Below are 10,145 nucleotides of genomic sequence, written 5' to 3'. Positions count from 1 at the left end.
TTGGATCAATAGTGTATTCTATGGATTCCAGGAGCAAGTATGGGCACACTCAATCCGGAAACACAGCACCCTGCATCCCTCGGCTGGTTTGCATTTGAAGCTAAGTAGGGTCAGTCCCTGGATGGAAGACCAGATGTGGCTGGAAATTGTGAAAAATGTCAAGTGAAAAAAACATGTAAGGTGGATATTTTTTTTACATGTGAAACTTCACACGTTTCTGAAAAACACTCGTCTGACTCATGTGAAAATGTCATATGTGGAATATACACTACCGTTCAAAAGTTTGGGCTCACTTAGAAATGTCTGAAAGAAATGTTTGAATGAAAAGCTAATTTTGTGTCCATTAAAATAACATCAAATTGATCAGAAAAACAGTGTAGACATTGTTAATGTTGCAAATGACTATTGTAGCTGGAAACGGCAGATTTTTGTTATGGAATACCTACATAGGCTTACAGAGGCCCATTATCAGCAACCATCACTCCTGTGTTCCAGTGGCACGTTGTGTTAGCTAATCCAAACACCAGTCTCAACGTCAACAGTGAAGAGGTGTCTCTGGGATGCTGGCCTTCTTGGCAGAGTTGCAAAGAAGAAGCAATATCTCAGACTGGCCAATAGAAATAAAAGATTAAGATGGACAAAAGAACACAGACACTGGACAGAGAAACTCTAGAAGGTCGGCATCCCGGAGTCGCCTCATCACTGTTGACATTGAGACTGGTGTTTTGCGGGTACTATCTAATGAAGCTGCCAGTTGAGTGACTTGTGAGGCGTCTGTTTCTCAAACTAGACACTCTAATGCACTGGGGCCTCCCACTCCTCTTTCTATTATGGTTAGAGCCAGTTTGCGCTGTTCTGTGAAGGGAGTAGTACACAGCGTTGTATGAGATCTTCAGTTTCTTGGCAGTTTCTTGGCAATTTCTCGCATGGAATAGCCTTAATTTCTCAGAACTTTCAGAAGAAAGGTCTTTGTTTCTGGCAATTTTGAGCTTGTAATCGAACCCACAAATGCTCATGCTTCAGATACTCAACTAGTCTAAAGAAGGCCAGTTTTATTGCTTCTTAAATCAGTACAACGGGTTTCAGCTGTGCTAACATTACAAAATAGTTTTCTAATGATAAATTAGCCTTTTAAAATGATGAACTTGGATTAGCTAACACAACGTGCCATTGGAACACAGTAGTGATTGTTCAGATGATTTTTCATGTTTTTTGTTGTTGTTGTAAGGTTTGGTATTCTGATGACAGTCCAGGTATCTTCCAGTAAGACAGATGTGCTGTTGGAAATCCTGCTACTAATACCAGTATTCGGGATAACAGCACATTTTGTTATTTCGTTTGCTGTGAGCATTTTTGAGTATGTGTGTGTGTGTGTGTGTGTGTGTGTGTGTGTGTGTGTGTGTGTGTGTGTGTGTGTGTGTGTGTGTGTGTGTGTGTGTGTGTGTGTGTGTGTGTGTGTGTGTGTGTGTGTGTGTGCGTGTGTGTGTCTGTGTGTGTGTGTGTCGTGTGTGTGTCTGTGTGTGTGTGTGTGTGTGGGGGGCTGAAGTCCTCACAAGCGTCTGCTAAATGACTTAAATGTAAATGGATAGTAAAATCTTATCACCCCTTAAAAAAGTGCTTTCTGGACCGTTTTTCGAAATTCTTTCGATTTTTCTTGTCAATTACACATGTGTAAGATCAATTTGCCGGTCCCCACAAGGGAAAAGGCTATTTTTAGCTTAGGGGTTATGTTTAGGACAGTGGGGGCTCTTCAGGACCATTCTCCTCAATGAATTTAAGAAAAACAATGTAAACATTAAAAAGCTAGTTTCTCTCCACCTCTGGGTACATTGACTTCAAAACCAAACCTAGGAGGCTCATGGTTCTCTTCCGCTTCCATAGACCTACGCAGTAATTATTGAATGGGAATTGTTTGGTCCCTGCAAGGATAGTAAAACAAAAGTGTGTGTGTGTCTAGTTTTACTATCCTTGTTGGGACCAAACAATTCTCATTCATGTTGTCAAGGAAAATGTTGCTGTTCCCCACAAGGAAAAATTTCATTTTAGGCTTAGGGGTTAGGTTTAGGGTTAGGAAGACAATTAGGGTTAGGGTTAGAATTAGTTAGGTTTGGGGTTAGGGTTAGGTTTGGGGTTAGGTTAAGGGTTAGAGTTAGGCTTAGGGTTAGAGGTTAGGGAAAATAGGATTTTGTTTGGTCCCTACAAGGATAGTAAAACAAACGTGTGTGTGTGTGTGTGTGTGTGTGTGTGTGTGTGTGTGTGTGTGTGAGGCAGGAAGGATTGTGTGCATGAGTGTCTGTCAAGTCATCTCTCTTCTATCCCTGGCGTTGTTTCCATTTTCGTAACACATCCCCAGTCAGCCAGCTGTCCAGGTGGACATTTTGAGTGGTGCTACCTGCAGGCTTGTTGGATTTCCAGTCATTTCATTGGAGTCGGTCCACTCCATTGGTCGAGGATGCTCTGCAGGATGTTATGTACTTCAGAAAAAGTAAAATATGTCCAGAGATCTCTCCAGTAGATAACAGGTATAAAGCTGCCGTGTTTTGAGACAGTAGTTTTATTGGTCTGTGTGAATTTGAGATTGATTTGTACCGTATTGGGACTAGAGGTCAATTTGATGTAAAAAGTACTATCTTTTTATGGCTACTGTTTGTCTCAGGTACCTTGAGGGCATTATTCAAATGTAACATTTATCCTGGGGGGTGTGTGTTGTGATGTGTTTATGTGTGTGTGTGTGTGTGTGTGTGTGTGTGTGTGTGTGTGTGTGTGTGTGTGTGTGTGTGTGTGTGTGTGTGTGTGTGTGTGTGTGTGTGTGTGTGTGTGTGTGTGTGTGTGTGTGTGTGTGTGTGTGTGTGTGTGTGATTAACAAAGACAGTGTGCCCTGCAATCGATGTGAGGTGAACTGAGGCCATGGTCAACTCTGCCTCGCTCACATAAAAATTCCACCAGAAACACATACATCCCTCCTCCATAACCCTGAGGTGCCTGCAGACCCCTGCAGAGTGGAGAGGGATTACCCTTCTCCGGTGGTGTTTCGTACCAGTTTGAGGTGCATCAGTAAGACAGGTATTGATTGGTTAGTTCGATCTGTGATCTGTTTATGCTGAGTGGATCTGTACATCCCCAGAGACCTGTGTGATACAAACAGATTGCATCCCAAATGGCACCCTATTCCCTATATATATATATATTTTTTTACCTTTATTTAACTAGGCAAGTCAGTTAAGAACAAATTCTTATTTTCAATGACGGCCTAGGAACAGTGGGTTAACTGCCTGTTCAGGGGCAGAACGACAGATTTGTACCTTGTCAGCTCGGGGGTTTGAACTTGCAATTTCCCGAAGACGAGCCCAACGCTCTAATCACTAGGCTAATGCATATACTTTTGACCAAGTATGTCAGCCTGGACTCAGGAGTAGACGTCATATTGTACAAATCCAGGACACTCAAATAAGTGGTATGTGTCATGTTTGGTATCGTATTATGTATTGGATAATTTGTGGATGTCCATCATCCATTTCGTATGATATATTACGAATTACGATCTGTTGTGGCTAACGTTGGCTAGGTGGCAAACACTAATGTTAGCTAAGTGGCTAACATTAACTAGGCTAGGGGTTAAGGTTAGGGTTAAAGGGCTAAGGTTAGGGTTCGGGTTAGGGGAAGGGTTAGCTAACATGCTAAGTAGTTGCAAAGTAGCTAAAAGTGAATAAGTAGAGTGGTTGCAAAAATGTGATAATTAGTTAAAATGCTCAAGTTAAGACTCAAACACCCAGCCTTTGGGTTTTTAGATGTTAGCGTTATACAACTACTCATCCACCTCGATCAACCACACTAATTTCATTTTTGCCTTAAGTAACCTTCTGTCTTATGTACCAAACGTACCAGTCTCCTAGATTTTCATTGACTATGTTATGTTTTAATCAATGAGACCAGTAATGCACTACTACTTTTTCTGTAAGAGTAGATTTGCATTGATCTGGTTTATGTGGGGTTTTTTGTAATCATTTCTTGGCTGTTTCCATTAGGTTTTGCTTAGCTTTAGGTTTTACATCTAGCCCTAATCAGAGCTGAAGTATGGGAGGTTCAGCCAAGTTCAAGCTACAATTTAGAATAGCAAATAGAAAGAAATCTTTACAACCATTGAATCAATATGTTTTGACCATGACAGTTTATAATCTTAGGTTATACCAAGTAATTGAGTCACCTCAACTTGCTCAACAGCTGCACCATTCGTTACCAGATTCAGCTGAGGTCTAGAACTGGAGGTCTGGAATGATTTGTACCAAATACAATGCTCTTAGATTTTGAGAGGACCAGTTAATTACTGGCCACCCATTCGAAAACTGACTGCAAAATTAGGGATAAACCTCCATCACTGCAGGGCAGACAGGCTCCCAGATTGCCATGGTGACTGTCGTGTCGTTGGACGGAAGCTGTCGTTTCGTTTGTTTCCGCTTGAGGAATGTTGCAGCTAGAATTGTTGTGGTGAGGGTTGACATAATTGGCCCTCTGTGTGCCTGCGTGTGCCTGCGTGTGCCTGTGTGTGTGTGTGTGTGTGTGTGTGTGTGTGTGTGTGTGTGTGTGTGTGTGTGTGTGTGTGTGTGTGTGTGTGTGTGTGTGTGTGTGTGTGTGTGTGTGTGTGTGTGTGTGTGTGTGTGTGTGTGTGAGAGAGAGAGAGATCCTTTCCTTCCTCCTCCATATGGTGTGTGTGAAGCAGTGGCGGATGGTGCCCTTTATGAGGGAGGATGATACATCTTATTTCTATTACAGCATTTTGTATGACTGCCATTCATATTCCATTGCCCTGGCTCACTGTAACATTGATAGGTTTATGCTACTACATGTACCCATCATGAGGTTGCTACAACCTAGCCTATGAATGAAAGTTCACAACGTATGTGAACAGGTCAAGAGAATTTTGAGCAATCAAGGTGACAGACTGTGACACATTCAATATCGCCTGCATAGTCTTGCCTGCATCTAGTTGATCTAGGGTGTAATCATTAGTCCAACAGTTGCAAATGTGAGTTTCTATTGGACAGATATGTTTATCCCCATTTCTTTCCATTTGCTTCAGTTTAAGAAACGTTTTTCAACAGAATCGGCAGAATTAATGCACCCCTGATGACACGCAAACACAGTTCCATTTCACAGCAGTGACATAAAAACAGCTGGATCACTTTGCTCATTTTATATATAATTGCTTCTTGCAACTTTCTACGTGCTCTCTTCCCCTCATTTTCCCTACGCTTGTGGACTTTAGTGTACAACACATTAGCTGTCTGTAACCAGGTGAAAAACACTTTCCAAGCCAAACCTTCATATCATTACCGCTAACCGCTACACACGGCCTACATTATTGTCATGTTAACATATCTACTATAACTAACGTATTAGTAAACCCACTACAATAATACAGTACATCGAACAGTCAGCAAGCAGTTTAGCAGTTACACCGGCAGGCTCAGGTGGCAATAAATTAATAAAACCTTGACTTGAATGAGTTCCAATGTTGGATAGCCATAGCCAGCTAGCTAACATTGCATCCCTCTATGTTTGAGCCAGGTGTTTGGGTAGGCTACACTAGCTAGCTGAATTCGCTAGCTAAGTGAGAATGAAAGTTTGAAAAAATACAACCAACTATAGCTAGCTCTCTCTGTCTCTCCTGCTTCTCCTTAATTTTGGAATAAATTAATTTGATAAAAAATGTTCAACTATTGTCTTTCTCTGTTTGAGTCAACTACTAACCACATTGTATACACTGCAGTGCTAGAGAGCTGTAGCTTATGCTTTCAGTACTAGATTAATTCTCTGATCGTTTGATTGGGTGGACAACATGTCAGTTCATGCTGCAAGAACTCTGATCGGTTGGAGTACGTTCTCCGGAAGTTGTCATAATTACTGTGTAAGTCTATGGAAGGGAGAGAACCATGAGCCTCCTAGGTTTTGTATTGAAGTCAATGTACCCAGAGGAGGACTGAAGCAAGCTCTCCACCGTTACACCATGGTGCTACACTACAGAGTGCTGCTGAGGCTACTGTAGACCTTCATTGCAAAAATGTGTGTTTTAATCAATTATTTGGTGACATGAATATCTTTAGTATAGTTTTATCTTAGTCAAGATTTATCTTAAAAACTTTTTTGATTCAATTTTTTCTTTCACTGAGGAGGGGTCCTACCCTTCCTCCTCTGAGGAGCCTCCACTAGTATGAAGTGCATGTTTATGTGTGACATCTCTCCCTTCCTCCCCCTTCTTCACACTCGTGATTCATTCAGACTCACACTGGCAGATTGTACACTTCAGCAAGCAATTGTTTAAAAAGGAACTAAACCGGAAAACCAAAAACTTGGTTGAAAACAGCCTATGTGGCATTGGTAGTAATCTATTCTAGTCCCCAAATTGACTGAAAAGTGTAAATAGGGTAACTTTGGTCATAAAGTCAGTATTTTACAATACTAGAATGTCTGAGATTTAGAGGATTGAGGATGTCTCCGACTTCTTGGCATATTTCAGGGTTGGGTTTGATTGCAAGTAATTCCAAATAACATGTGGGTGTTAGTTCATAAATTCTCTCTTGGGACGCACACTGAACATGGTAAAATGAGTTCGATGTTGGATATCTCTATGTGGCTAGTTAGTGACCATCAATACATTACACAATGTACATACAGAACTAGTCAAAAGTTTGGACACACCTACAAACATTATTCTTACATTTAAAAGTTCCACATTTCAATGGCTTAAAAACCTCAAACCAATTGTAAAAATGTTTATATAAAAAATACTGAAAGCATTTAATGAGAACTAAAAGGTGTGCAACATGAAAATATTGTCCCGTGTACGCTTGCTAGTTACTCCCACAAATGGGAGAACGTCTCACTCTGACCATTTTGCTTGCCGTAGCAGAGCTGGTTAGACTGTTAACAAGTTATCTCAAACCGGTTTCAGATCATTTAAAATGATTCTGTACGTAATTCCGGGACACTCTATTTAGTATGGTATGTATTAAATTGTGAATATCCATCACCCATTTTGTATGATATGTTATGAATTAAAATTCATATTATGTGTTACAAATTTGCAAAACGTAGAGGTTTTGTGGATGTGGTTGCTCCACCCGGCACACATCCCTTTGTAGACAAACTAATGTGATGGCTGTTCAATCTCCGTCTCAACACGTCAATCTACGGGAGCAGTGGAATAACTCCCTCCCACTTGGTGACATTAAAGCACAATTTGTAAGTGTGTTTTTATATATGTTTGTGTGTGTGTGTGTGTGTGTGTGTGTGTGTGTGTGTGTGTGTGTGTGTGTGTGTGTGTGTGTGTGTGTGTGTGTGCGTGCGTGCGTGTGTGTGTGTGTGTGTGCGTGTGTGTGTGTGTGTATTCAGTGTATCGATGTGTTCAGAAGTTGCCTAATTAACTATAATTCCAATGCAGCTACATTTTTTAAAATATAATTCTTGTGATTAAAATACATACAGTGCCTAGTGTAAGTCTGTCTTTGACAGTCTTCTCATTTTGCTGCCTTAAAACGCTGTGCAAGGTTGGTAGGAATCTTATTCAAAATGATTCACAGCTGTAATGGCTGCCAAAGGTGCTTCCACCAAGTATTAACTCTGGGGTGTGAAGAAATACATCCTCATTTTATATTGCTTAGTGAATTGGAACATTTTCTATCATTTGTCTTTCACTGAAATTGTGGAGTAGGTTGTGTAGATCAGTAGGAAATAAAATGAATACAATCTCTTTTTCGATGACATTTTAAGGCAGCAAAATATGAAGACTGTACGAGGGGTGTGTAGACTTTCTCTAGGCACTTCTCTCCATGATCAAAGCCAAGGACTGAAGCTGTGGGAGGAAAGCAGTGATATTGACAGTGAGCCCGACAAACAGACTCGGGGGCAGAGCAGACAAGACAATCTAAAGGGAGACGGTTCTTTAATCTCACTGTGCTGTACGTCACCATGCCAAAAATGCTTCCCAAATGGCACCCTATTCCCTATGGGCCCTGGTCAAAAGTAGTGTACTGAATAGGGAATAGGGTGCCATTTTTGACGCAAACAAAGTATTCATGCTCCTGGTATTTTTACCCAGTGGAGGTGTTATCTCTGGGACAGATCTTTACCTAAACAACCTAAATAACCTCTGACCCTCCTGAATAAGACATCACAATAAGGAGCAGGAAATGATGGCGCACAGGAAAGGTCTTCAATATCCTTATTATTAGCATGTAGCGAGTTCTGACAGACCTTTGAATCAGACTTTTGAGGACAAATAAGAATGTGTGATGTGCATAGGTCCAGAGTATCTTCTAGCCTGATTTTTAAATCTCAAATACTCTACAAGTTAAACATTTTCTTCAATGCAGGAAAGTTCTCCTGGAACAGGGTGATCAAATGAAGAGCCTACATCTGCATATGAGAGTAATGCGCTCTTGTGTGGTGCATCGATTCGTTCATACAGTATGTCATCTTTGTTAAGTGCATGTGGTCTGTGACCGGGATATTAGAGTGTATTGTAATCATCTTCTGAAGAGGTGTCGATTGAGCTCAGTCCCGGTCACTCGTCCCTTTCCTCTTATTGTAATGAGGCTATTCATTGTTGTAGTATGATTGGGTGACTTGTCCTCTGCTGAGCCAGTGGAAGAAGTGTAGTATTTAAGAGTGTGAGCAAATAGATACACACACACACACACACACACACACACACACACACACACACACACACACACACACACACACACACACACACACACACACACACACACACACACACACACACACACACTTACAGACTCTTTATGCTGCTAAATGAAAAGGTTGGATCGTGTGGATCAGGTCAGGCTTTAGCCTAAATTCTGAGTGGGCGAACGCAGTGTGGAATTCATTACCAGAGGCTAGAGATCCCTCCACGCAGGTCGCTTCAGGCGTGCACCTCAAGTAGGGAAAATCAAATTCCCCTGGTCGAATCTCCTCCCTTTGTGGCGTTGGTGGAGAAATTAGTGCTTGGTGGGTGGGTGCCTCCAACTATCCTACATCCGTTTGTCTGAACCCTCTACTCATAGGAGTGCTAAATCCCACTGAGGCCTGTGTTGGCTGCGTGCCAAATAGCACCCCATTCCCCTTCATAGTGCAATATTTTTAAACAGAGCCCTATGGGCCATTTGGGACGCAGACATGGACTAATCCTCCCAAAGCCTACGCTGCACTTCTGTCCCTGAGCTCAGGTGACCCTCTCCACTCTTTCTTTTCTCTCTGTTCTCCTCCCTCTTCACTTTTTCCTCTCCATTCGTTCAGATGAGTTAAAGGTTGTGTCCATTTCAAAGCTTCTGTCCTTAAAGTCTGCCTTTGGACTTTATAATGAAGACTGTCACGGATCCCTCCGGAACTTTCATCACACACACCTGTCCCCTATTTCCACTGATTAGTATTTGTATATGTGTGCCCTTTGGTTTCCATTGGGGGGGTTGATTATTGTTACTATGTCCATTGGTGCGTGTGAGTACCTGTGTTTTGGGCTTTCGTGCCCTTATGGATTGCGCAGATGATTACAGGTCATGAGGGTTAACCATTGTGCGCGTGTGTATTTATTCGAGGTACTCCTCTCTCTTTTGTTTGGGTTTCAACCCTGTGTTTTTGTTACATGTTTGTTTGGTCTTCGTCCCCGCGCGACAAAGACTTCATTGTGAGAGAAGTCTTGTGACTAATGTATATCCTACTCTATATAATAATCATAATTCCTTTCAGCTACAACGGGCTACAAGTCAATTGAAAGAGAGTGTGTGTGTGTCTGTATGTCTGTAAGTCTGTTTAGTCAATTTAGCCATGCTGCTTGTCTCTGCCCGTCTGAAGGGGGTGGACACTTCCTCCACTGTTTCACTCCCTATCCTCCGCTTCCTCCACTCCCAAACACCAGCCAATCACCACCAAGGACAAGCCTCTGTAGGGTGCCATTTGGACGAAGACTGTGTTTTCTCTCTGGTATCAGCAAAGTCCATTATCCACTGTGTCGGACTCACTCTGTTCAAAGGAGTTATGGAACAGTTCTAGAAAGTGTTTCGCGCCAGCAGCTATAAGATTAGGCCATCAACAACCTGTTGAATGTAAAAACAAAGGTGTTATGTAAACGAATGAGTAGCAGATTA

This window comes from Oncorhynchus keta, chromosome 5 (assembly GCF_023373465.1).
Source record: "Oncorhynchus keta strain PuntledgeMale-10-30-2019 chromosome 5, Oket_V2, whole genome shotgun sequence".
NCBI lineage: Eukaryota > Metazoa > Chordata > Actinopteri > Salmoniformes > Salmonidae > Oncorhynchus > Oncorhynchus keta.
Note: the sequence above shows the minus strand (reverse complement) of the source record.